General features: G+C 37.5%; 1 long non-coding RNA gene across 1 annotated transcript in view; it reads left to right on the top strand.

Annotated features, from left to right (window-relative positions):
* The window catches only part of LOC113926713, a 139123-nt gene extending 112493 nt beyond the window's left edge, over positions 1–26630 (top strand). Inside the window, exon 3 of the long non-coding RNA XR_003521401.2 lies at positions 26471–26630. This is a non-coding gene — a long non-coding RNA (uncharacterized LOC113926713). The remainder of the gene's footprint in view (positions 1–26470) is intronic.
* The last annotated feature ends 501 nt before the right edge of the window (positions 26631–27131 follow it).

Raw genomic sequence — 27131 nt, 5'->3', positions numbered from 1 at the left:
ATAAATAAATAAAAAGAATATTACTCAGCCATAAAAATGAATGAAATCTTGCCATTTGCAACAACATGGATGAAATCTAGAGAGTATAAAGTTAGGTGAAATAAGCCAGTCAAAGAAAGACAAATACCATATGATTTCACTCATATGTGGAATTTAAGAAACAAAACAGATGAATTAAGGGGGGATAAAAAGAGACAAACCAAAAAAAACAGACTCCTAACTATAGAAAAATAGATTGTTACAAGAGGGAAGGTCTGTTGGGGGTCGGGGATGGGAGAAATAGGTGAAGGGATTAAGAGTACACTGATCTTGATGAGGACTGAGTAATACATGGAATTGTTGAATCACTGTATTGTACACCTACACTATATTGTACATCTAGACTATATTGTACACCTAACACTCTATGTTAACTACACTGGAATTAAAAAATAAAAATAAAAACTTAAAGGGAAATGGCTTATAATGGCCACTTGTTTGATGTCTCCCATGGATGACATGTTTTGCAAACAGTATCTCACTTAATGGTCTCATAATCATCCTGCTTAGTAGATGCCATTTGAGTCCCATTTTATAGAGGATGATACTGAGAAATAAAGTAAATTACCAAAGGAGACATGACTAGAATTGGGTGGAGGTGGGTTTTGAATTCAGTTGTTCAGGCCAAAAGCCTTGGAGTGCTTCTTGACAGCTAGCTGTCTCACACTCCACACCCAGTCTTTCAAGAAAACTTATTTGTTGCACCTTCAAAATATATCCAAAGTGTGACTTCTTTTCTTTTAAAGATTTTATTTATTTATTTGTTAGAGAGAGAGAGAGAGCAAACCCGAAGAAGGGGGGGGCGGGGGGGGGACAGAGGGAGAAGCACACTCCCCACTGAGCAGGGAGCCTAGCATGGGGCTTGATTCCAGGATCCTAGGTTCATGACCTGAGCTGAAGGCAGACGCTTAACCAACTGAACCACCCAGGCATCCCTCCAAAGTATGACTTCTTACCACCTTCATTGCTACCATCCCAGACCCCGCCACCATCATCTCACACTTGCCCTGGTTGTCCTTACAGTGGCCTACAGTGATCTCCTTTTGACCTTCTCTCTCTTTCCCTTGTGTTCACTTAACTCCTGCCATCCTGGTCCCCTTAAAATTCCTCAGATGTGTCAGGAATGTTTCTATCTTCAGGCCATTGCTCTAGCTGTTCCCCTGCCTGACATGGTTTCCCCCAGATATCCATTTGGATACTCCCTCATCACCTTCGGTTCATTGCTCGAATATCACTTCTGAAGGAGGTCTCGCTGACCATGCAAATTAATATCATACCCTTTTCTTCCTCTAGAGCCCTCTCAATTCCTTATATCTTATGTTTTCTTTTTTGTAGCACTTACTGGGTTTCTAACATACTACATGATTTGCTTAGTTATCATGTTTAATGCTTATTGCCCTGTCTGTGACATTGGGCAGGGATCTTTGTGTGTTTGTTCATTGACACATCGTAAGTGTCTACAATTGTTGGGAACACAGTAGATGCTAAATAAATATTTGCATTATGAATGGTTTATCTAACTCTGAAGCCCATGATCCTTCCATTGTATGAACATCATCTCAAAACTGAGAATCCAGTAGGTCAGATTATCAATTCAAGGACACCCATTACCCAGAGACTTCTTAAAGATATAATGCTAAGGTTTTCCTTCCTAATTTTGCTTCTATGGCTGATTAGTTCTTTTCTGACATAGTCTTCCTTTACATAGAGAAAAATCTTTTAATATGCAACAGCCAATGGTAGTGTTAAGGTGATTTTGGATATTTCTGTTTTCTGTTGAGAGTGATCTTAGAATTCCAGTTTTTGAGGAGAGGGACACATTTCATGGCACCCTATAAACTACCAATATATTAGTGCCCATAAACCATTGAAATGTACCAAATTTCCAATATTGTACTCAAACTAAAGTTTCCTGACACAGAAGTAGCATCACATTTCTTTGTTAAAACTTTTGTCTAGGTTCTCAGTATTGTAAATATAGTTATTGTGCATGTTGATGACTCTTTTGCTTCTAGGGTTGTCTCTTTTCCTTGCACATTTTGAGCAGATGAGAAAACTACTGGTACCCAAAGCTTTAAGCTCTGAGAAAGTGGTTGTCTGCTCCAATCAGCTAGTGGCTCATTCAAGCAAAGAAGCAGGGACAAGACAAGAAGAGGATCGTCTCCCCCAGGTTAACAGAAGAAAAGATCCAGCTGACTGGCTCTAGGAAGCTACAAGAGAAGGAACAGTCAGAAGTCTGACTAATCTCAACATAGCTAGCAGAAGTTACTCTTCAACCATGTTTTTATTTTCCCTACTGTCTGCTTTGAGGATAAGGGAGGCAAAAGTCAGAAAAGCTATTAGGAAATAGTGAAAATATTTAGGTGATTTCAGTAAAATAACTGATACTTCTTTTTTCCTGCCCTGTATATTCCTTCTTCCGGGGAAGAGCACGAGGATGTCACCCAGGTTGTCCTTCTCTTCCCACATGTGGTAGACAGATGTCATGAGCTGGTGAATCAGAGTATTCTCCTAGACACAGATATTGTTTCAATTGTGGGCATATAAGTCTAGTAAAGAGAGCACCCATTTGGTGGGCTGATATAGACACTGGAAAGAGGGGTGTGGTGGCCTTTTCTCTGGAGTGCTACTTATAAGGAGGATATACTATTGGTGGCCACCTTCTCTGATGCATGGAAGAGACCTGCCTAAGAATTAAGTTATCACTGAGGAAAGCAAAAGGAAGAGGGCAGAGAGAAGGAAAATATGATTACTTGAACTTCCAGATCTGGCTGTGACCCAAAACACAGCCCCTTAGATTTCCCAATTACCAGAGCCAAATAAATCCTCCCTCCACCTTTTTTTCAAGCTGGTTTGATTTGAGTTTTATTTCTCTTGCAAGTGAAAGAATCCTGACAGTGTTCCACAGTAGAATCACCTCATCATTTTGCATCTTACTGTATTTACAACTAGAATCCATGTACAAAACAATGACTCGATGCTCTGGAATAGTAAAGGAAAATCAGTTATGTGCAGGTGTCTTTTTTCCCTTTTCCCCTTCCCTTCTTGCCTCTCTCCTCAGCCTTTGTCTTTTATTTCAAAAAGGCTTTAAACTAGCTGTTATCCATTACATAAAAAGGCAGAAAAGTAGATAGATATAAGAAGATACTCAGTGTCAGCGGTTATAACAACAAATTCTCTGATTATTCATTAGTTATCAGGAAAATTTAAAAAAAGCAGCATTCCCATTTCCCAAATGCCCTACAACCTAGTTAACAGATTTATTAGCAAATGGGGAAAGTCATTCCATAAAATCTTTTTGCCACTTTTCCACTTACTAGTTGTGTTATGTGATCAAATATTTAAACTTTCTGAGACTTAGTTTCCTTATCTGTAAATGAAAATTATGATATCTACCTGTAATGACCCCAAAGACTAATAATATAATAAGACAATGTGTATAAACTGCCTCATCCAGAGTAGACACTCAATAAATGGTGGATATTTTTACATTATCACTATCACATTACTATTGCCTGCTATTTTTAGAATCTGGAAGGATGATGTAAAAAGGTGTCCTTATTCAGTCTTTAAGAATAGCTAAGAAAAATAGGACGTTGCTAAGTAAGCAGGAAAATCTGTGTCTCTGTTTCATGCCTACATTAGCAATAATGTGAAATAGCTACAAAGTTAAGTCTCTTCTATGGTAACTCCATGTTATCTATCTTTCTACCAATGATTTCCTATATTCTCCTGTTTTAAAGACTCTATCTGAATGATAAAACCAGTGAGGTGTATCAGCAGAAGTTATAACGTCCTAAGGGAGAGAATATTTTTACTTACATGCAGATTCAGCATGCCTTTTCCATAACAGAGCAAACCAAGCTTCACTGGGTTAGCTGCACATGTGACTGCAGATACTGCCCCTGAAGCTAGATTTTTACCAACTATGATAATGGCATCTATTTCTGCTGCACCATTGCCATTTATATATATATATATATGCCTACACACACACACACACACACACACACACACACACACACACACACACACACTCAATGGCCTAACATTCTAAGTATGCCAAATGTGCAGCCAGGAAGCGTGGGAGGATGTTGAAGGAAGATTAAGATGGAAACATGGCATGACTCTTTTATCAGTTTTTCTTAGGGAAAGCTCTTTGGGGGTGTTTTTTTTCTTCCAGTGATTGATTAAATGTTCATGCCTATGGCAATGGGGATCCTTAAAAATGACTGAATATTGTAAAATATAGAGTTTTTCATAACCATGCAGCATAGTCTTGAATTAATCTTTTATTTTTCTCATAATAGGTATCAGTACAAAAATGTCTTACATCAGCACAGTGCTCAAGGCTTTACAAAGTGCTGTCATGTGCATTATCTCATTTTATCCTCCTAACAAAATAGTGATGGAGGTAGAGTTTGCATGCATCTCCCATTCTCTTATAAGATTGTACAATTTGCAATCGGAGGGGGAGATGAACCATGACAGACTATGGACTCTGAGAAACAAACTGAGGGTTCTAGAGGGGAGGGGGGTGGGGGGATGGGTTAGCCTGGTGATGGGGTATTAAAGAGGGCACATTCTGCATGGAGCACTGGGTGTTATACGCAAACAATGAATCATGGAACACTACATCAAAAACTAATGATGTAATGTATGGTGATTAACATAACATAATAAAAAAAAGAGAGAGAGAAAAAGATTGTACAATTTGAGGCTTAAAGTGATTACGTATTTTGCCAAAGGTCACAAAACTAGTAAGTGACATATCTGGGATAAATTTTTCAGCCTAAGTGCAGTGCCTTTTTGGTTATACCAGATTTCAAGGGTTGTTTTATTTGTTCAGTGCTCATTTATCTATGTTACTTATTTTAAAGCTTTGAATTTGAATATCCTCTTTGTGTTAAAAACGTTTTATTTCTTGGGTGAATGCAAGAGAACTCCTTTGTTTCCATCCAAGTGAAGGAGAAAATCGATTTACATTCCTACCAAATCTGGCTCCTGTAAGATACTGGTTCACCTCATCATCTTTTAATAAGCAGAGAGTGGCCATTTGGGAAGTATCAATAGCTGGCTTATAGCACACTCACTCCACTCCCTTATCAACTAAAGTCCTCATTTAAATTATACATCATGGGGGCAAGAGACTGTGCAGCAAGTCCGGGACATTCTTGGGGTGTGTGTTTTAAAGCATTTGTGAATTGGAAAATCCTATGGAAGTTTTCCTGCCCCTAATTATTGAAGACTGATAAAATGGGTGAGAGAGAATATGTGCCATATATGCGTTATTTCTTTATTCATCTATTCTTTCTTCTCCTATTGGGTAGTGAGAAAAACTGAATGAAAAGATACTGTGCTGAACTAGAATGTCTGGAAAAAATTGTCTGGGGTAAGGGTGCTGGGTTGAAGAGAAGTACTAATATTTTTCTTAACCGAGGTTCTGTGCACTATACCTTCCCTGTGCACTATACCTTAACCCTGTGCACTCTGCCCCCATCCTTTTTTCCATCCTGCTTTTCAGTAAAGGGCCTTCTGTTTTGATATTGGCCTAATCTTTCTATCTCCAGCCACACAATATTATTAGCTGCTATCCAAAAGTAAATCCAGCCTTTTATCCCAAGACCAAATAGTCTGAGGAGACAACAAACTCACTTGAAACAAGTGAGGGACATTCTACTCATTCCCAATTCACTTGAGTGTGCTTGCTCCAGCTCTATTATTGTTAACCTGGTTCATGTGGAAATCACAAGTCCTAAAAAAGAAATGAAAATGCAAGAGATGTGTGAGACTCGGTGAGAAAATCTAAGATTTGCATGATTTAAATTTCAGACGGGGGAAGGGAGAGGATGAGGCAGAAGGAATATCTACAGATAATAACAACAGTGAATTCTCCAAAGGAAGCACTACCAAATTCAGGCAAATTCATGTTATATTAAAATAACTAAAAATTAAAGACAGAGTTGAGGAAAATAAAGGATCAGGGAATGACTGATAAACAGAACTGGTTTCTATTAAGGAGCATACCCTCTTCTTTTTTTTTAATATTTATTTATTTATTTATTTGAGAAAGAGAGAGAGTAGGGGGAGGGGAGAGGGAGAGAATCTTCAAGCAGACTCCCCACTGAGCATGGAGCCTGAAGCAGGGCTCAATCTCAAGACCCTGAAATCATGATCTGAGCTGAAATCAAGAGTCTCATGCGTAATGACTGAGCCATCCAGGTGCCCTGGAACATACCCGGTTCTTAGAGTTGTGGGCCAGACAACATGTCCTGGGCAGGACTGCATAATTGTTATGGACCAGTGACTGCCATGTACCTCTGTTCCTCTCTTTTTGGAATCCAAGTATCTGGTTGAAGTTATGCTTTCCCTATCTCACCAATGTAGGTTGGAGGTATGCACAAAAATAATAACTATTTAGTTTACGAATCCATTGTTTAAGAGGAGCTGCTCCCAAAGAGGTGCACTTGAGAAATTTCACCAGTGAAATCTCCTTTGCATCAGGATGTCATGCAAATGACTAGATTCTGGACTTTGAGCTTTATACAGTAATTGGATGAGATTTTTGGGGTTCTTGGAAGGAGTGAGTACATCTTGCCTGTGGGAAAAATGTGAATAGATGGAACCAAAAGAAGGACTGGGAGAGATTTTTACAATAATGTTCCCCAGTGAACCAAACCTTCCAGCATCCAGACACTTATATATATATTTCCCTCCCAGTTGGCTCTGAAATTTGCTGTATGGCTTCTGGCCAGTGGAATATCAGCCAACATGATGCTAGCAGAGGCCCTATGAGAGCTTATCCACTGAAGCCTGCCCTCTTGTAATCTTTGCTGCATGGAAAGATTGGCTCAGCAATCCCACCTGTCACAGCCAAGCCCATCCTCAGGTTCCTCACTAGTTGAATGCACCACATAAGTAATGTCAGACCAGACCAGTAGAAGAATCAATCAGTCAACTTAGAGGAACTTAAGAAAAAATAAACTATTGTGGTTTAAGTCATTAAGTTTTAGGGTGGTTAATCAGCAATATGCTATATTCAATTAAAAAAAAAAGCTCACTCAAAAAAAATGCTCTTAGTGGAAGAAATTGTCATAGTTTGTCAGGAATGAAATCTTTTCCAACTATGTATTAAGCAAAAGGTATCACAAATCTACATTCATGACTGAAACTTGATAAATATACAAAACTCTCATGAACTAGGTCAGTTCTGTAGATTTCAGAGATGTTGCCTTTCCATGATTAGTGACTCTATGTACTCTAAGAAATCTGAGTTATCACTTAGTATGGAAAAAGAAAAACTTCTAGAAAATGCTTTATTGTTACCTCAATTGTTTAGTTTTTTTTGTCCCTACCAATAATCACTAATATGATCCCTCATAATGGGGTCCAAGGGTAACAATCAAGACTGGTTAGATTAATAAACATTTCTATAAAATGTACAGATGGTTTCTCTTTAATAAATTATGGAATTGCATTTTTAAGTTACCAAACCAAGAAAATTATGCCCAAGGAACAGTTAAGATCACTCTAAGACTATTTGCAGCATTTTTCAAATTAATTGTATATGTTTTCTTAAAAAAAAAAAAGGCTACAGGTCTTGTTTAACTTAGATTCCTTGGATTTTCATACTTTCTCAGTTAGTACTAAACATATAGTTAGTAAGAACAGTCTTGTGACAAATGTAAATCCAACCTTAAATGATATATACAGCTGAATCCTATTAACTCTTTTTTATCATATTTTAAAGCAATGTATATAACTCTTAAGTGAATTCAATGCACATTCTACTGCTTTAGTCAAGAGAAAGGTAAGACTTTCTCTGTATTAAAATGTATGTTCATTGTCTTTGAGAAGAAATTATCTTTAAAAATAATTGGGCTGAGAAAAACTTCTGGTTTCAGCTTTGACCTGTAAGCAGCTTGGAAGTTATTGCTCATGACTTTAAAAAGTTGGACGGATGAAAATGAATGCCTTTCTTGAATTCATCATAAAATTGAAGTGGCAGAGCAAGAAATCTATTTTAAACATGAAGACTCAGATAAGTTAGAAGTAAAGAGATGGAGGAAGGTAAAGCAAGCCAGCACTCATCAAAAGAAAGCTGGAAGAGCTACATTAATATCATACAAAGTCGATTTCAGAACAAGGAAGTTCGTTAGTGATACATAGGAGCATTACATAGTGATAACATGAGTCCATTCTCTAAGAAGATATAATAATTCTAAACTACTATGAACCTAACAACAAACCATCAAAATATGTAAGGCAACTACTAACACAACTGAGAGGAAAAATGAACATGTATACTATTATAGTTGGTAAAACATCTGTAGAAGTGTACACAAATGAATTAAGTGGTTGTCACTTGGGAGGGGAACTGTGCATCTGGTGAACAGAGGAAAGGAAAGAAACTTACTTTTTATTTTATGACATTTTTTACCCTTTTAAATTCTGTACCACGTGCATCTACTATGTATTCAAAAATGAATAAATAAAAAATAAGGAAGAAGTCTTTTGAATTAGGCCTGGATTCAAATAGTGCCTCAGTTAATTAGTTAATTAGTGCCTCAGTTTTCTCATTTGTGAAATGTGGACAGTAGTATGACTCTTCTATAATTGGTGTGAGGACTAATTGAGATATATGTCTCAAGGTGTGATTACAGTGCCAGACACTTGATAGGCCACTAACAGCTCTTATTTTTGCCTTCAGTATAACTCATGTAAAACGTGGCTGTGGTTCTTCATCTTGCAGAGTCTGAGTAAGACCTCTGGGCTCTGAAGTTCTCTGGATTTGCTAATTTCTACAGCATATGGTAATTCCTTTACTTTCTATAAGTTCTTATGTTGCCAACTAATGTCACTGCGTCAGGCAACTAGAACACAAATTACTCTGAGTCATCTTAATTCTTGATGGGCTTCATTACCCCAGTTCACTGAGACCCTATTGCCGCTGCTACCTGCCTGGCACAACTCTTAGTAGTGAACAGCAAATGCCCTTTACTCGGGTTCCTTTGCTTGCTCAAGCTTTGCAGGACAAAGTTTATAACAAAACTGAGTAGAAGCAAAGAGTGTAGGCAGAAAAGAAAGGGAAAAAAAAATGGACAGATTTCCATCAGTTCCAAAATCATTTGATTGATGGTTTAGGTGTTGCAGGTCAATGTTAGTTTAGATTTGATGTTGTAGTAACTTAATCAATATATAAATCACTTTTTAGTCTCCTTTCTCCTTTATAAGAAATATAAGAGAGTTATTGAGAGTTAAAATAGTTAGCTGTAATATTCATAGTCACTGTCAAAAGGCACAGTGCAGATTTGACCGTGAGAAGGAATGACATCATTTTGATTAAACTTTCAAAGCCTCTTGACATTTTGGTGCTAAGAATTCATAAAAGGTCAAAGGATCAAAAGTTAATTCTAAATAAAGGTTGATTCATGCATTTTAAGGTAGGTCAGCCTTATATAACATGTACTGTGATGCTGCTAGTGCTGTGGAATGCAATGCCTTAAAAGGAAAGACCTTAGTGTTCTGTTGATTCAGAACCATTCATAAGGTTCTATCTCCTGCTTTTCTCCCTTACTCCCTGTGTCTTCATATTGTCCTTGGATTGTCCAAATTGGCACTTTATTGAGGTTTGTGTTTATATTTGGCAATCTTCTTACTCCAACATATTTAAAGTAACTATACTTCCAGTTAAAAATCACGAGGAAGTTACACTTTTGACCAAGATATAATAACAGGATCTAGGTTTACTCTCTGGCATGAAACTACAACAAGAAAAAAATGTACAAAACATATTGAGACAATGATTTTTAAGACTTTGAAGACTAGGTAATAAAGCACAGTAATCCCTGAGAGAGAGCAAATGAACAAGGTGAGTCATATGATTACCCCCATATTAGGGCCTTGAGAATGTTTCCAGGTTGCAGTGCAGGCAAGGAAACCCAAGTAGAACCCAGTGAACTCCCTGGGTTGAGGAGACAGTGCTGAGAGTCCAGGAAAAGGTTGTGAGAGTTTGCTGGGCAGAATATTGGACAGGAGAGGTCTGTACAGAGAAGGAACTCTGAAGAGCGGCAGAAGGTCCCCTTGGGAATTGGGAGAGTCCTGATCAGTATATTCAAGTGAGCAAACTACTTGAGGCCTAGAAAATAACCTCCTAAAAGGATTTGAGGTAATAGTGCCTGCACTTAGGGCCAGGAATAGTACCAGTTTCTACCCACCAGACTGGAAAATTTCATAATTATTATGGCATTGGGTAGAGTACACAAAGGCCTTCCTTCAGTTTTGGGAATAATTAGCCTTAGACCAAACACTACTCCAGTCCTTCCTAAAAAATCTTAAAAGCTAGATTTGAAAGGGTCAAACTGCTTGCAAGTAACTTTACTGCATCCTAGAACAAAAGCCAAAAATATCTACAAAAATATTCAGCACTCAACAAGGTAAAAATCACAACATCTTGTATCCAATAAAAATTACAATGCATGCAAAGAAGCATGAAATTATGATCCATAATGAGGGTTATAGATAATAACCCTTAGATAATACACCAAAATAATGAAAATTAGATTTCTTCAAAATTGAAGACTTCTGCTTTTTCAAAGACACTGCTAAGAGATCAAAAGGAAAAGCCACAGATATATAGAGAAGATATTAGCAAATCTGCTAAAAGGTTTGTATTCAGATTATATAAAGAACTCTTAAAATTCAATATTAGGAAAACAACCAATTGAACAATTGGCAAAATGCTTGAACACACATTTCAGCAAATAAGATATAAGGCTGGCAAGAAAGCACAAAAATATAATGTTCAACATCAGCGGGACTGGGAATTCTGTGCTGAGTGGGTGAAAAACAGAACAAACAAGATTGAATATTAATACTAATATGGCCTCATTCTTATCCATGCATGATTGAGGCCTAGGCATATTGAAGTTACATGAGAATCAAGTGACAAAATAAATGTAAAAAAATTAGTACTAGCCTAACTGTACTAGGTAGTCATTTTCTTTCTTGCTTGCTCTCTTACAGATATATAAGAGCAAGATATATGTAATTGTATACATATATTCTCATATTATGATATTCTAATCAGCATTTTTTCAGGAGAAATAAAATATGGCATAAAAGATATTAAAGTGCTGGAAAGACACAGGAAAAAAATGTATTCACGCCTAAATTTGTTAGATTTTTATCACGTTTTGTCCTATTTTATCATAAAAGCTCCATGAAGAACAAGCCTTTTAGTAAGTTTAATACATGTATCTGATATTCCTTCAATAATTAATAATAAAAGAAGCCTTGCTAAATTTAGCATTATGTCCAAATAGATTTATTACTTTCAAATGTGAATAAGAATATTCAATTCTTTAATTACTTTTCTCAAATAGACTGTAGAAACTACATTAATGTGGAACAGAATGGTTTTCAATCTGTATTACACAGAGCCTGAGGGTTCCTCAGAAAGATGTCTCAAGGGCAGGAGGTCTCAGAGGGTTGATGGAAGCAAAAGATGCCTTCCAACTTTTTCTGTGATTGCAAGTAAGATTTCATTTGAAAATATGATTCTGCTATTGGAATAAATAAAAGGAACCAAAAGGAGGAGGAATTAGGGGATTCCTTATCAAATTTTTGATTCTTGGCCATCAAGACACTTGGTGTGATGGTTAGTTTTATGTGTCAACTTGACTGGGCCTAGGGATGACCAGATAGATGGATAAACATGACTTTTAGGTATGTGTGAGGGTGTTGCTGGAAGAGATTAGCATTTGAATCAGTAGACTGATTAAAGCAGATTACAGTCCCCAGTGTGGGTAAGCATCATCCAATCTGTTGAGGACCTGAATAGAACAAAAAGGCAGAGGAAAGTTAAATTCACTATGTGCCTGATTGCTTGAGCTGGGACATTAACCTGCTCTTACTTTTGGCACTCTTGGTTCTCAGGGCTTCAGACTTGGACTGGAATCTATACCATTGACTTCTGTGCTCTCAGGCTTTTGAACTAGACCACCACCCTTCCTGGGTCTCCAGCATGCAGAGGGCAGATTGTGGGACTTCTCAGGATCCATAATCACTTGAATCAACACTTTATAACAAATGTGTACATGTATGTATCTCCTATTGGTTCTGTTTCTCTGGAGAACCCTAATACACTGGGGATGTTACCTAGTTGTGTGGTTTGGAGCAAATTATTTACCTTTTGAATTTGGACCCTCAAAGACTATGAATAATATAGCTTATTTAGCAACAACAAAACAACCCTAGAATAAGTCAAAAGATCCTTCTGCATTCACCTTAAAAAAAAAAAAAAGTTGATTATCTGAATTTCAAGACCCTAGTTATGTTCAAATGATTACTATTAAAACATTTTCTCTTGGGGCACCTGGGTGGCTCAGTCAGTTAAGCGTCTGCCTTCAGCTCCGGTCATGATCTCAGGGTCCTGGGATCGAGCCCCACATCAGGCCCCCTGCTCAGTGGGGAATCTGCTCTCCCTCCCCCTCTGCCACTCCCCCTACTTGTGTTCTCTCAAATAAATAAATAAAACTAAAAAAAAAAAAAAACATTTTCTCTTAGATCAAATGTTTGTTTTAAAAATTATGCTGATATCATTACCTTCCTATCAATAAAAGTTACCATTTATCAAAGCATTATTTTGTTTAATTGAATCCTTCCAACAAACATAAGAGTTGGTATTATCTTCATTTTACTAGTGAAGGACAGTGGAGCTCAGAGATGTCCAAAGACTTGCCAAAATTGCATGGTTCTTCAAGCCTTTGTAGGCCCCAAGTCCTACCTTTCTATCTCACAGGCAGCCTTGTTTTAGGATAGCTTTGAATGAGTGATGGAGATTATTTGTGGATCAAAACCTGAGTATCAGGGATACTTTTGGGTTCTATTATTTAATGAATCATTGTCTACTTGAATCAGAGTCTAGATAAGACTATGTAAATGGTAATCATGTGATCAAGATTTTTGAGCAGCCTGAATTGCAAGTACTTTCCCCCTTTTGTTCATTAAAGCAGTATTTCATTAAATATAGCTTACCCAGCTAAGTGAGTGGCAGAGCTAGGATTCAATCCTGATAGGTTCATTCTAACAACTATGCTATTCTGCCTCCGAAATACTTTTCATTCAGTGACTTTCAACATACACTGCAATTAACACTTTAATTTCAAAATAATAATCCAGTTATAAAAATCTAACCTAAAAGAATCTTTAAGACAATGAGCTTCTTCCTCTTTCCCTTTCAGCACTCAATTCATTTGAATGCTTCATCATTAATCCAAACAGAGATTCTGTGTCTGAACTGTTTCAAAAATACCCAGTGTCTGTATTAATACACTCTATAAATTAGTGGTATCTAGATTAATGAGGTATATTTATATGTACACATAGAGTTATGTAAAAAAATGTGCATCAATAAAATACATTTATACAGTTTATTAGGCATTCCCATTCTTGGATTATTCAGTGGTTGCTACATAAACTACATTAATGATGACTTTAATTATTGACAATTTGAAACAATGGGAAAACATACACCTCTATTTGAATTGTAGTTCAAAGTTACAATGCTCAATTATACAGTTTAATGATTGTTACTTTAATTTTGCTTCTGAGGTGGAAAGTTATTTTTCCTGACTGTAAACCAATATTACAGCTGGGTCTAAACTATCACAGATCCCTTGAGCCTAAATATTTAATACTTTAGGCTGGTTAAAATGCAGAGAGGCTGAGCTACAGACTGCTAGCCTAAGGCTGCAGTTTGGAGTTTCTTTCTTTCTTTTTTTCTCCTATAAATTAAATATTACAGCAAGTGCCTGTTAACATTGATGATTACTGGTTATGAGATCTTTGTTTTCAGGGAGAGAAAAGCTCTGCACACTGCTAGGTATATGGCAAACAAGACTGCTAGATTGCTATAATGAAATATTTTTTAATTGGGTTGTTTTTATAACATCCAAAACTGACATAGGAAGAACCGGAGTACAGGATTTAATTAAATTAAATTAATTAATTAATTATTATTTTTTAAAGATTTTATTTATTTGAGAGAGAGAGAGAGATAGCACAAGTGGGAAGGAGGAGGAGAAGCAGACTCCCTGCTAAGCAGGGAGCCTGATGTGAGACTTGATCCCAGGACTCTGGGATCATGTCCTGAGCCGAAGGCAGACACTTAACTGACTGAGCCATCCAGGCACCCCTAGAGTACAGGATTTTACCCTCAAAATTCAGAATTGTATTAGTTACTAGTCTACTAGAAATCTTATTCCTATGTATGTCCAAAACAATTGTAAATTTATATTGTTATGGGGGCTCTTCGAAGGAGAGTACTGGAATACTTTACCAACTCCACTGATGATGAGGCTACCCAATTTCTAACTGTAGCTCTGCATCTCAACTCACTGCATGATTTTGGCTCCATCTGTAAGATAAGGGAACAAACTGAACACAGCTTTTCTCTACTCATTCTGAACCTGTGCTACCAGTTCTGCCATCCCCTTACACAGATGCTGTAAATATTGCTCACTTGCATTCCCACAGATGCCTCTTGATACAAGACAGCATTTGGATATTGCAATGAGATCAGAATCACGGAGTACTTCCTGCTATGCTTTGTACTCCTTCTCTGTTTGTACTTTGGTTTCATCAGTTTGTAATGACAATTACGACAATAACACTACTACCTACTTATTGCAAGGCATGGCACGGTGGATCTTAAACAGCCAGACCAATCAGGACTATAACCTATTCATCCTCAACAACTGCCTTTGATGAGCATTCAAGAAAGTAGGTCACTAAGTATACATGGAGTCATGTGACTAATCACAAGTGGCTACTGTAACAAAATAGGTATTTTTTGCAGCATGCTAAGTGTATATTGTAGGGGCCTGGCACAGGGGAAAGAAGACTGGGGATCAGAGGATCAAGATAAAAGTTTCTTCTTAGCCACCAATTCTGGTGTTGAATATGGTCAATTCACTTCACCCCTCTGGGCCTCAGAAGAACAGAAGAAAAACCATGTCAAAAACTGGCTACAGTTTGAGCAGTAATAGTCATGGCTACATATTTCATTCATCTAACCCAGTAGTTGTTAGCCCTGTCTGCCCATTAAAATCAGCTGCAAAAGTGGCGACTGTAGTTAATAATACTGTACTGCTTATTTGAAAGTGGCCGAGAGAGATCTTAGAAGTTCTCATCAAAAGAAAAAGATTCTGTTAGCTATTTATGGGGATAGATATTAACTCGATTTATTGTAGTGATCATTTCACAATTTAAAAAAAATCAGCTGCAAAGTTTCTTAGACATACCAACACTGGACCCTCTCCTTAGAGATTCCAATTCAACTGGACTGGGGTTGGGGCCAATCATTGATGGGCTTGAAAAGCTCCCCAGGTGATTCTAATATGCAACCACATTTAAGAATCCCTGCTTTAAGAGGTCAGTGGAATCCCTCTCCCACTGGATTGTCACTCAGAGTTGCAGCCTCACTGTGCTCACTTCGGCAACACATATGCAGAGTTGCAGCCTCGCTACGGTCAGTTCTGGTAGCTTGGTACCTTTGTCATTTTTTCTGCTAAAAAGTTTGAATATTACCCCTGAACATAATTGCTCTTTTAATTTGGGAAGATGATTTATGTTTCCTTTTAATATGAAAATAATAATGATAAAAAAAGACTCGATGCCTAATTTGGGTTGAAAAGGTAAAGACCAATAAAGAGAAAATTACTCTGCAGGATAAAGTAATAAATAGGATGCTGAATTTCCTGATGAGGTCTGTGTGACTGGTTAGAGGCCTAGACTGGGACGTGAAGAGTTGTGGAAAAGATCTTTGGAGGAGACACTGGGTCTAGCAGATGACAGCAGGTAAGAGCCTACAGAATAAAGACCAATGAAGGACAAGGAACAGGATCATCACTGCAAGGAAAATATGTCAAGGAACAGACTAGTGTGGGAGGGACTGAGGAGGAGGGGGTGGTAGCAGTTATGGTGGTAGTTAAGAATTGGATTTAAAAGTAGAAGTTCAGAGTAAAAGAATATAAATGAACCATTACCAATAGGTAGCTTCTCTCATAAATATAAGAAGGAAATAGATAGATGATAGATAGATAGATAGATAGATAGATAGATAGATAGATAGATAATAGATAGGCAGGCAGGCACTGGGACCTATACGGTTGTCTGGGAGAAAGTTAAATTATTTTGTTTGTGAATGAATGGCAAAGGGAAAACACTATTTTTGCAATTTAAGGGGACTGAACTAGGATCTTTTCCAGTTGTAGAAAACTTTGTAATTTAAATTAAATTTACTTTAATATACATTAGTTTTGTAATTTGAGTCTGGAGTATACTGTCTTCCAGTGGTAGGTAATTTTGTAATATAGTTAAATGCATTTCCATACTAAGTTTGAACAAAAACTTCTATTTCTGGACCTATCTGTGTATTTCCAGAATATTAATATATACATATATATGAATACATATAAAATCAATATTATAAATAAAACATGGTCCTTACGAATGAATTATTATTAATGTTGTGTTAGACAGCAGGACCATTATTTCAGAACAGTGTCTTATAATGAATAAAATACATTATACACATTACACAATAAAATACATTACACCGGGGCACCTGGGTGGCTCAGTCATTAAGTGGCTACCTTTGGCTCAGGTCATGATCCCAGGATCCTGGGATCGAGCCCCGCATCAGGCTCCCTGCTCTGTGGGAAGCCTGCTTCTCCCCCTCCCACTCCCCCTGCTTGTGTTCCCTCTCTCTCTGTGTCTCTCTCTGTCAAATAAATAAATAAATAAATAAATAAATAAATAAATAAATAAATAAAATCTTTCAAAAAAATACATTACACCACAGAGTAAACACGCAAAATAGAAACACAGTCATACAGAGGATAGAATGCTGAACAGGAATTCCAGTAGCTGTATTTTGTAGTTTTGTTTTCCCTTTTGCTATTAACCTGGGATAAATGACTTAATGTTGTGTCTCGGTCTTCCATTTGTCAAGGAAAACCAATTATCAGTCCTGTTTAAGTTGCCGCATGAGAGTTGTTGCCATACAGCTTGGGCATAGGTAAACCATATTCTTAGTAAACCTGAAAACAACCTGAACCTTTAAGCAGTTGAACCTGGGGATAATTATTTGCCTTATCTAAGAGATATTTTATTCTTTTGTTTAACTCCAGATTAGTCAGTGGACACATATATGAAGAAAAATATTGCGGACAAGTATAGTATAGTAAACGTAAATATGCTACAAGACAAAGCAGAAGATGTATGCTTCAACACAGGTACCAAGTTCTAGAGGAATTGAGAGGGAGAAGCCTCAAGGGACACTTACTATTTCAGTGGCAATATAACCTGAGTTGGCATTATAACCTAATGGCAGAGTAACCTGAGTTGGTAAATTAAAGGAATGATTCACCAGTATCAAAAACTGCAAAAAGTTAGGTAATATTGCACTTCTTGAAGGATACCTCTTGAGATTCTATGAGTTGTATATTGGGTGAACATAAATGATTTACCTCCCAAACAGGGACAGTTTTGAGAATAAGATGAGGTCTATTAATGATTATTCCGTATAGTAAATGTAAACTAGGATTATCTTGGGCAATCTAGGATATAGTGTTAAGTCTGAAACTGGGCAAAATTTGAGATATTACCCTACCTAGAAGTTAACAAGTTGTATATTTAGTTTTATATATTAAATTATATATTTATATATTAAACTATATATGTATAGTTATAGTTATATAATTATATATGTACTAATTGGTAGAAACACAAGATCTCTGGCTGGATCAGAAAATAGATCTCTTATTTCTTCACAGAGCATCTTGTGTCAGTTTCCCACATGCCCACATGACAGCTCTGGGAGAACCAGGTGGACCTGCATAGGTACCACAGGAGAGGAAAACATTGTGAAACTCAATCTTATCTAGGATATAGGCCAGCTAGCATGTCTTCCCATCATCCTCTCTGGGAAGAGAAAGAGACAGAGTGGGGGTGAAGGGGCTTTGCTCTGGAATGTAAACAAATGATCTCTGAGGAGGGGAAGGTTTCTACCTCATTACCTTCACCACACTGGAATGTAAGCAAATAGCTCCAGGGAGACAAATTTCTCTAGCTCTCTGGAGGGCTCTATATTTAGGGTTGCTATTCAATCATCCTTTAACCCAGGTGCCAGTGCTCTTTGCTCAGAAACATTACAATATTCATGGAACATTTTCTAACAATAATTATGTTGCCTTAGTTGAATAGCACTGGTGTGCGTGACTATCTTTTCAAAACCAGGCAGTTAAGGTTAAATGCTGGGTTTTCAGTGTGACCTAATGCTTTCCTAAACTTCTAAGATAGCCTGTTTGGTGTCATATATCTGTGTGTTCATATTTGAATTATACATCCAGTTGAATTCTCCCAAAGAATTCTGGGATGAGAAATATAGACATTAGCTCTATTTTGGGTTGCAAACTACAGAAATCTAACTTGAGCTAGCTTGGGGGGAAAAAGAATTTGCTATAGGGCCACTGGATGTCTCAGAAAACTCAAGGGAAGGAACAGCTGAACTAAGGGATTCTGACTCTGCATCTTTTTCTAGTTCTCTCTGTACCTCTGCCTCATTCTTCACTCTCATTGCCGACGAGCTTTCTGTGCATCTCTGTCCATACAGTTTCATATGTAAAATATAGGGTGTTTTTGTTTCAAAATCCTAACAGAGATCTTAATTGATACTTTACATATCTCCTTGTGTTAGTCTTTGGTTGCAAGAAACAGAGACACCAGTGAGTTACTCTGAGACACTCATGTAGTTACAAAAGAGACCCACAGGGGGTCTTAAGGAAGACTTGTGGATTCCCAAATAAGCAGGATTCAACACTGTGTTAGAATCTAGAATTAAGTGAACTTTTGTCAATAGAAAGTAAGATTTTGTTGATCTTTGCCTTTACCATGATTTAGAAACTCACCCTGCTCTTGGAACTGCTACTGTGCTAGCCAGGAATAGCTACATCAGTACTAGGCAGTGTTCATGAGAATCATGCCCTTCCCTGGGCACCCCTGGCCTCCCTCCATATGCTTCTCAGTTTCTGTTTCTGGTAAGAACTTTCAAGTCTCCTTTCAGTGGCATCTTAAAATTTGTGTTTAGATGGGGCTTAAGGGTAACAATCATGTTTAAAGAGAGTCTTTAAAACGGAGTTTTCATTATTAAGAAAAGGTCCATTTTAAGAAATTGAGGTAGGAGTGATGAAGATTATGGGGTAGGGTGAAGCTCTTTCTAACACCAGTCATCAGAAATGCTAGAAATGCTCAAATTTCCAAAAGAGAAAATAGAAAGTGACTGTCATCTTTGTTGGGGCAGAGCTTTCTCACTGCCCTAAAGTCATGTGCTCTCCCTGACCTAATCAGGGGTGTCAAGGAAGGCATGGCCATGTGTCATGGTCCATAGAAGAGTTGTTTGGACCATATGACCTAAGGTTCATGTATCATCACCACCAGTGTTCCTCTGATTAAAACAGAGGTAAGCTAACCTGCAAGAGTACCAAATCATTGACTTGGGCCCATTGGTTTGGAGGGTCCACAATCTTGGGTAATTTATTTCCTCTCTTTTAGCTTTAGTTTCCTTGCCTCTAAAATGGGGATAATGCCCCTAATTGAGAACTGTAGTGACAAAATAGTGACAATCAAATAAGACAGTGGAGATAGCAGAATTTTGTGATTGGTAAAGCTATATAAAAGTAAGAAGTTAACGTCTGTAATGCTGTAAAAATTTTTTAAAAAGATTTTATTTATTTATTTGACACAGAGAGAGAGAGAGAGAGAGAGAGAGAGCGCACAAGTAGGGGGAGGGGCAGGCAGAGGGAGAGGGAAAAGCAGACTCCCCTCTGAGCAGGGATCCTGACGTGGGGGATATAGGGCTCAATCCCAGGACCCTCGGAACATGACCTGCACCGAAGAGAGATGCTTAACTGACTAAGCCACCCAGGCACCCCTGTAATGCTGTAAAACATTTAAAAGACTTGGGTAATATTAATAATTAAATGGCTAACAATTCCTGAATGCTTCTGCTCTAACAACTTTATGCATGTTATTTTAATTAATCATCATAATTACTCTATGGGGCATGTATTACTATTGTTCCTATTTTCAGACGACAAATCTAATACATGCAGAGGTTGAGTAACTTGTTCAAGGTCATACAGTCAATAAGTAAAGCTAGGATATAAACCCAGATGATCTAATTCCAAAACCAGTACTCTGTTCTCTCTAAGTCTGCAATATTGTAATAAAACTCCATGATAATAGACAATATAAAAAGTATAAATTCATCCATTGGGTACAGAAATCAGCTTTCTGTACTGTCCCAAAGAGCTAGTGATAACCTTAAAAACTTAATGAGTTTTTATATGAGAAAAGCCTCTGCTTTACACATATCTGATATTAGCCAAAGTTTTGCCACTTGTTGGTTTAAAAGATTGCCTTCATTTGTTTTACTTCTGTTTCCACACTTTGGTTAGGAGAGTCTCTTTATTCTCTTAGAAGTACCCATTAAGTGTTAGTCAACTCTTTGACCAACAAATTAAATCCCTTGATCTTTTGTCAAGAAAATAGCTCAATATTTGCCATTTCTGTTTGTTAAGAAATTCAGTTCCTTTCAAACATATGACAAAGCAAACATTGATTTTTCTGAATTCCACAATTTTCTAATTTCCTAGTTAATACTTTGACGTTTACATATAGATTTTCTGAAAATACTAAAAAATTCTATTGCTCAAAACTGTTCCTATTATAATTATGTAGATCTTTATACTGAAAGTTTTGATGGGTAGTTCTTATTTTGTTCTTTTTTTAAAGATTTTTTTAAAGATTTTTTTAAAGATTTGTCTATTTTAGAGAGAGGGTATGTGTGTGTGTGTACAAGCAGGGGAGGGGCAGAGAGAGAGGGATAGAGAGAGAGCATCCCAAGCAGACTCCCCACTGAGTATAGAACCCTACACCAGGCTTGATCCCACAACCCTGAGATTACAACCTGAGCCGAAACCAAGAGTCAGATGCTTAACCAACTGAGCCACCCAGGCACCCCTTATTTTGTTCTTTTTACTTTCACTTATTTTAGTTTTAAAAAATTAGCATGCATTTCATATTAATAGTTATTTTTAAAGGGTCTAAATATTTCACATGAGTCTCACTTTCCACAAAAATATAGTACAAAAGCAGGGAGAAGAAACAGACATAATAATGGACTAATAGTATTATTATTTTAATAGCTAATATCATCAAGGATTTTCAATGTTCTAGACTGTTTTAAGTGCTTTACATGTATGATTCATTTAATCTACACAACTCTACAGCATTGGTGTGGCAGAGATTACTGGGTTTCTCACCAGTTTTTATTCTCCTGTTTTGATATAGTAATAGAAGTTTCAGCAAAAGGCATATGGCGTCTCTTGATACTAAATGTGGCCACTGAGTAGGTTCTGGCTAATGGGATGTGAGTGGAAGTGAGTTGGGGGAAATTCTCGATCATACTGTTAATGGAAATGAGGGCCTACTCCTTTTTCTCTTACTCCTCTCCTGCTGGCTACAGTGTGGACATCTAGCCAGGTGGGAGCTGGAGTAGCCATCATGGTCCATGAGATGGAAGCCACATTTTTAAGAAGAGCAGAATACAACAGAGGAGCCTAATAAGTCTCACAGCCTCCTCATCAGCCCTACACGCCATCAGAGAGAAGTAAACTTCTATTTTCATTTAGGTGGCTGTTATTTTTTCACTATCCTAACTAATGCAGTTGGTATCAATACCATTCTCACTTTAACACTGGGTAAACTGATGTACGCAAAGGTTAAGTGATGAGTAGTAGAACCAGGATTTGTATGACAGTCTGGCTTCAGAGTTTTCCCTCTTAACCACAACATTCTACTGCCTCTGATAAAGTTAATTTGTACTTAGTTAATTTTAACACATGTGATTTTCTGCCATCTGTGATTTGGGAGGTCAAGGAGTTTTTCTTTGCCTTTCTATATTTTGGAACAGGTAACGGGTATGGTTGAAATTGTCTGGATATGGCTAGATTTATGCAGGGAAGGATAGTAAGGCTGATCATGGAAAGCAGAAACAAAGGGCAGATTGTGATAGGGAGGTAATTAAATGGGGAAGTGAGGTTTGATTAAACCATTAAAGAGGTTTGATTCGGGCACAGCTGACAGGGTGAGCAAATAGTGTGATGAAGAGGAAGGAGATAAAACGGATGTTTTCCTGTCCGTGGCTCCTCTGGCTCCATGTCAGTTGAGTCAAGGTTGCCTAGCATCTTGAAGTTGGTCCGATTAGCTGCAAGTTCCATAGAACAAAAAAGATTATATCCCCCAAGGGCTAAAAGAGCATATGTTGCTCTCAAAACTTGAGCTTCAAGGTGACCTTCTCCATAGCAGTCTCTTAAGTTTTAATGCCTTCCTGGCTTCCTGGAAACCACCAGGAGCAGCATTTCATAGAACAGCATTTAAAGCTACAATTTTACTCTCCTGTCTATCCTGGATTCTCCTCTGTCAGTTTTTTGACAGCAAGGGTGAGATAACCCATGGGATTAGAAATGTATGATATCTAAAATTAGAAGATTCTGGAACTATCTCAGACTGACCCCTTGCTTTCCATAGAGGTTGGCCTAAATCCATCACAGAACAGAAATATTTCCTTTCATCATATAATTTTTTTAAAGATTTTATTTATCTATTTGAGAGAGAGAGAATGGGAGACAGAGAGCACGAGAGGGAAGAGGGTCAGAGGGAGAAGCAGACTCCCTGCTGAGCAGGGAGCCTGATGTGGGACTTGATCCCAGGACTCCAGGATCCTGACCTGAGCCGAAGGCAGTCGCCTAACCAACTGAGCCACCCAGGCGCCCCTCATCATATAATTTTTGAGCATGTTTCTTCACTTCTCTGGATTTCATTCTCCTGAAGTGTGAATGGAAGTCTTGGAAAGAGAGTGGAAGTCATTCACAGGAATAGCCCTCCATGGTTTGCTCTTCTCAAAAGCTTTGTGTTCTCAAAACACTGAAAAAGAAGTCCTAGACCACGAATTTCCTGGAATACTTCCTTAACTCTTCACTGCCCCAGTTACTTAGATAATTGGGAGTCTTATGCGTTCATGCCTTTGTCTAAGAATCCGTAAAAGAGGAAATGGATGTCTCATTAGGCAAGATGACTTGTGTTTACTTACACTATGACTAAGGCAGAAAGATAATTCCACCTTTAGGAAAGTGGAATTGTTCTAGGGAGAACAATAAGAAGCTGCATTTGGGCTCCACATTTCTGCCATCCAGGCAAGCCTTCTCATTGAAAGAAGAATTTCCTAACTTCTAACTTCATGAACATTGTTCCCAGAGAGGAGTGGTATTGACCCTCACTAACAAAGAATTCAATACAATTCAGCATATGTTTCATGTAAATCATTATCAAATTGATAGGGCTTTATGCATGGCAAAATTGCTTTCACAGTGCAAGGCCCCCTGCCCAATATAGGTGAGACACATGAATAAAATATGATCCCTGCTCAGAAGGGTTCCATAATCCATGGTAGAAAATAGACACATGCATAAATAATTCTAACTCAAGATAGACCCTGATATGTACTTTATTAGAGATACAAAGGAAATGCTAGGAGAACAGTGCAGAGGGAGAGATTACTTTCAATAGGGTTGTAAATGAAGGTTTTTTGCAAAAGTGAGAATTTGTCAGGCCTATTGCTAATAGCAAATGTAATTTGTCACCTACTTTACATAGATTATTTCTTTTATGTTTAATTCTCACAATAACCCAATGAGGAAGTAGAACATGAAGGAAAAAGCTGGAACATGCAGGAAATTTATTGGGTTAAAGGTACGTGTAGCAGGAGTTGATGCTGCTATTTACCTAGAGCAAACCAGAGTTGCCCATGTGAGAAGCATCTACATTTTAAATCACTGCCAGTAATTGGAGAGTGTGCCCTATGGTTTTTGATTTAGGGCTCATAAAGCAGATGTTATGCATGTCTCATAGACTGTATTTTAAGTCTGGTGATACTAACATGCCTTTCAGATTTGGAAAAGATCCTTCTCAGGATTTTCATATAATGTGGTAGCCAACAAGGGGAAAAATGGAAATTTCACTTTATTGTGTTGAACCCCATGAAATTGTCATCTTTATAGGAATATTGACATTTTCCTGTAATTTGATCTAAATGTACATAGATAACATTAGGCAGCTATTATTTGACTTTAGGACAGAGGGTGACATGATCAGATTTGGGTTTTGAATAGCTAAGCATGGGAATTTTAGAGGGTGTGCTGGCCTGAAGGCAGGAAAGACAGAATACAGTGATATTGGTGAGAGATGATAACACTTGAATGAGTCTCCCGCATTCGGTGTGGGCTTCTTCAGGGCAGATACCATGTTTCTTGTAAATGTCTACTAAGAATGGAATAGGTGCCCAAAAGAGAATTATTAAATGAATAATGAGACAGTAAGAGTAGAGAGGAAAGAAGACATGAGATATTTTCCTTGTAGGATCTACTTGAATGTAGAGATAGGAATAGGATGAAACAAAATAAGAATGCTTTTAAGTTGTCAAGGAAATGTCAAGAAGAAAGGAAGAATCAGCAAATAATGTCAGTGGTTCACCTTCTGCTAGTGATTTCTCCAGGCTTCTTCCACTGGCTGACATCTCTGACAGGGAAAATTTAGAATTTTGAAATGTTATGTTAAACCGACACTTCAAAGATATTGGGGGATGGAGTTCTGAATGCTTAATTTCTAGGTGTAGTTTCGAAGTGCAGAGTTCCTGGCTGTCCCCCACTTGCCCTCTCACTTCTGGCCTCGCTGATCTTGGAAGCTCCTTGTCTTCCAGTGTCTTTTCCTATTGGCGACTGCATGGCAAGGTAACCAAGTCTAATAATGTTGTCCTTTAAAATCTAGCACTGGAATTAACTAGAGAAGTCAGTGCAGTGTATCCCAAAGTTTGTTCCTATTCCAAAAGACATTAATAAGTGTAATATATATTTTTAAATTTCTATGTGCAAATAAACTTAGGAAGTGTTGAGTTAAATAAAATTTAAAGAACTTTTTCCTTTCTTAAACACTGCTTCTCTCAGATTTTTGCAAAGTGCATGGTGAATCTCCAAAATGGGATGAGACTCTGAAATGTTCCCTAAACTTCATTTACCACTAAACCTTTTTCTTAATGAACATTTCAGGTGTCTAGTGTTTTATGGCATACACTTAAGGAAATGTTGATCTAAGATTGTTTATCTGATATATTTATTACTCTTTTAGTTCGGGGATGTTCCCTTATTGTTGGCTAAATTTTTAATATTAATTTTGGGTAATTATAGCAGAAATCCACCAAAGGTTTATAATTAGGTATCACTATAATTATAATCTTTTTTAAAAGACTAACTCTAGGAAAAAAATTTAAAAGGAATCATTCCATATTATCAGCAGTAGTCATTTTAGTATAGTGGGAATATGTAATTTTTCCCTTTATTTCTTTTCCAAATACTATTTAAGAATATGTCTTTAATGTAAATAGGAAAAAAAAGAATTAAAAGGAAGAGGGATAGAAGAGAGTGAAAGGAAGACAATAAGACTCAAATTTTTGAGGATGTTTTTCTTACATAGGTTTCTTCCATTTCATTTTTTATGACTGAGTATGTTGCAGTTCTTACCTTGATCCTTCAGATTGCATATTGCAGTTATTAGTAGGCCCTGTCAGGTGGTAGAAAGGACCTGGGATTTGGAGCCTTAGAGGATTTAGGCTTTAATCCTAGCTCTCCTGCTTAAAAAAGAAAAACAAAAAACAAAACTTTGGTAAGATGTACTTCTTTGCATGCCGCTGTGTTCTAGTTTTTCACTATAGTTCTGTGATCTTAATAAGCTACTTAACCTGAGCTTCAGGTAGCTCCTCTGTTAACTCTCAAAGGATTTTATAATACCACCCTGCTAAACATAAACTCTACTATTTATGTGAAGTAGCTTTTTAAAATATATTTTCTTCTTTTTTAAAAAACTATTTTCATTACAAAAAATACATTTTTATTGTTGTATGTGTTTGTAACTTACAAAACACAGGGAATTCATCATAAAATCATAAACAGCACCCATGACCTTACCACCCAGCAATATCTACTTTGTTGAATCTGCCTCACATTTGCTTGTCTGTATCTTACTACACGGTAAGAAAGGTGAAAGCAGGGACTCCACCTGCCTGTATCCTACTGTGTGTTCCAAGCACATGGCAAGGTGAGGAAGTACTTAATAAATTTGTTGAATGGATACGATGAAAGCATGGCTTCTTTATCATCTTTCTCAAACTTCTCTTATTTGTGACTTATGCTGGATCTGTTCCATGTCTGAAGAACAGGCCTTCTCAAACTTTATACCCTTCCCTTTTTTTCAGAGCCTGGCTGCTCTTTGCCACCTGGTCCCTCAACCACCTGGGGAGGCTTCTGTGATAGCCCACCGCTCCAGTGCACACTTGTAGCGTGATAGAATTTTAGATACAGGTGGATCCGGGGAATCTTCTGTTCTCCAGTTTCCAAGAGGGAATTCTGAGGCATCAAGAAGGAGGTAGGTGAGAGTAATAGTGATGGTTCTTAGTGGAGAGCAGACTCATTTTAAAACTCCTCTAGCCCCTACACCAAAATATAACATTTAGAACTTGATTGTACACTCTTCAGATATTCCTATCCACATGTAGAGAATCCAGCTTGAGGAGGACTTTAATTTAAATCGCTGCTCCAATTTCTGAGATATGTCTTTGCTTCTACGAGGACTGACTTAGGTTTTGTAGGCTTTCCGCTCTGCTGACACTACCAGGAAGAGAGCCCCCAGGGGTCATCTTCACAGCTGTGACATTGGCGTCTATTGATTTCAGTTTTCCTCTCTGAATAATCTGGCCTGCTTCCTTCGCATTCCTTTCAGTTTTAATGTTTTTTAAAATATGAAATGTTCTATCATATAAACAATGAGTATCATCTATGTGTGTTTTTATGAGCATAATCTTAACAGGAGCCAGGGAAGCTGAAGGAGGCCAAACAACACCCATGTTACAAAGCAAC

Source organism: Zalophus californianus, chromosome 7, assembly GCF_009762305.2.
Source record: "Zalophus californianus isolate mZalCal1 chromosome 7, mZalCal1.pri.v2, whole genome shotgun sequence".
NCBI lineage: Eukaryota > Metazoa > Chordata > Mammalia > Carnivora > Otariidae > Zalophus > Zalophus californianus.
Note: the sequence above shows the minus strand (reverse complement) of the source record. Positions and strands in the feature narration are given on the sequence as shown.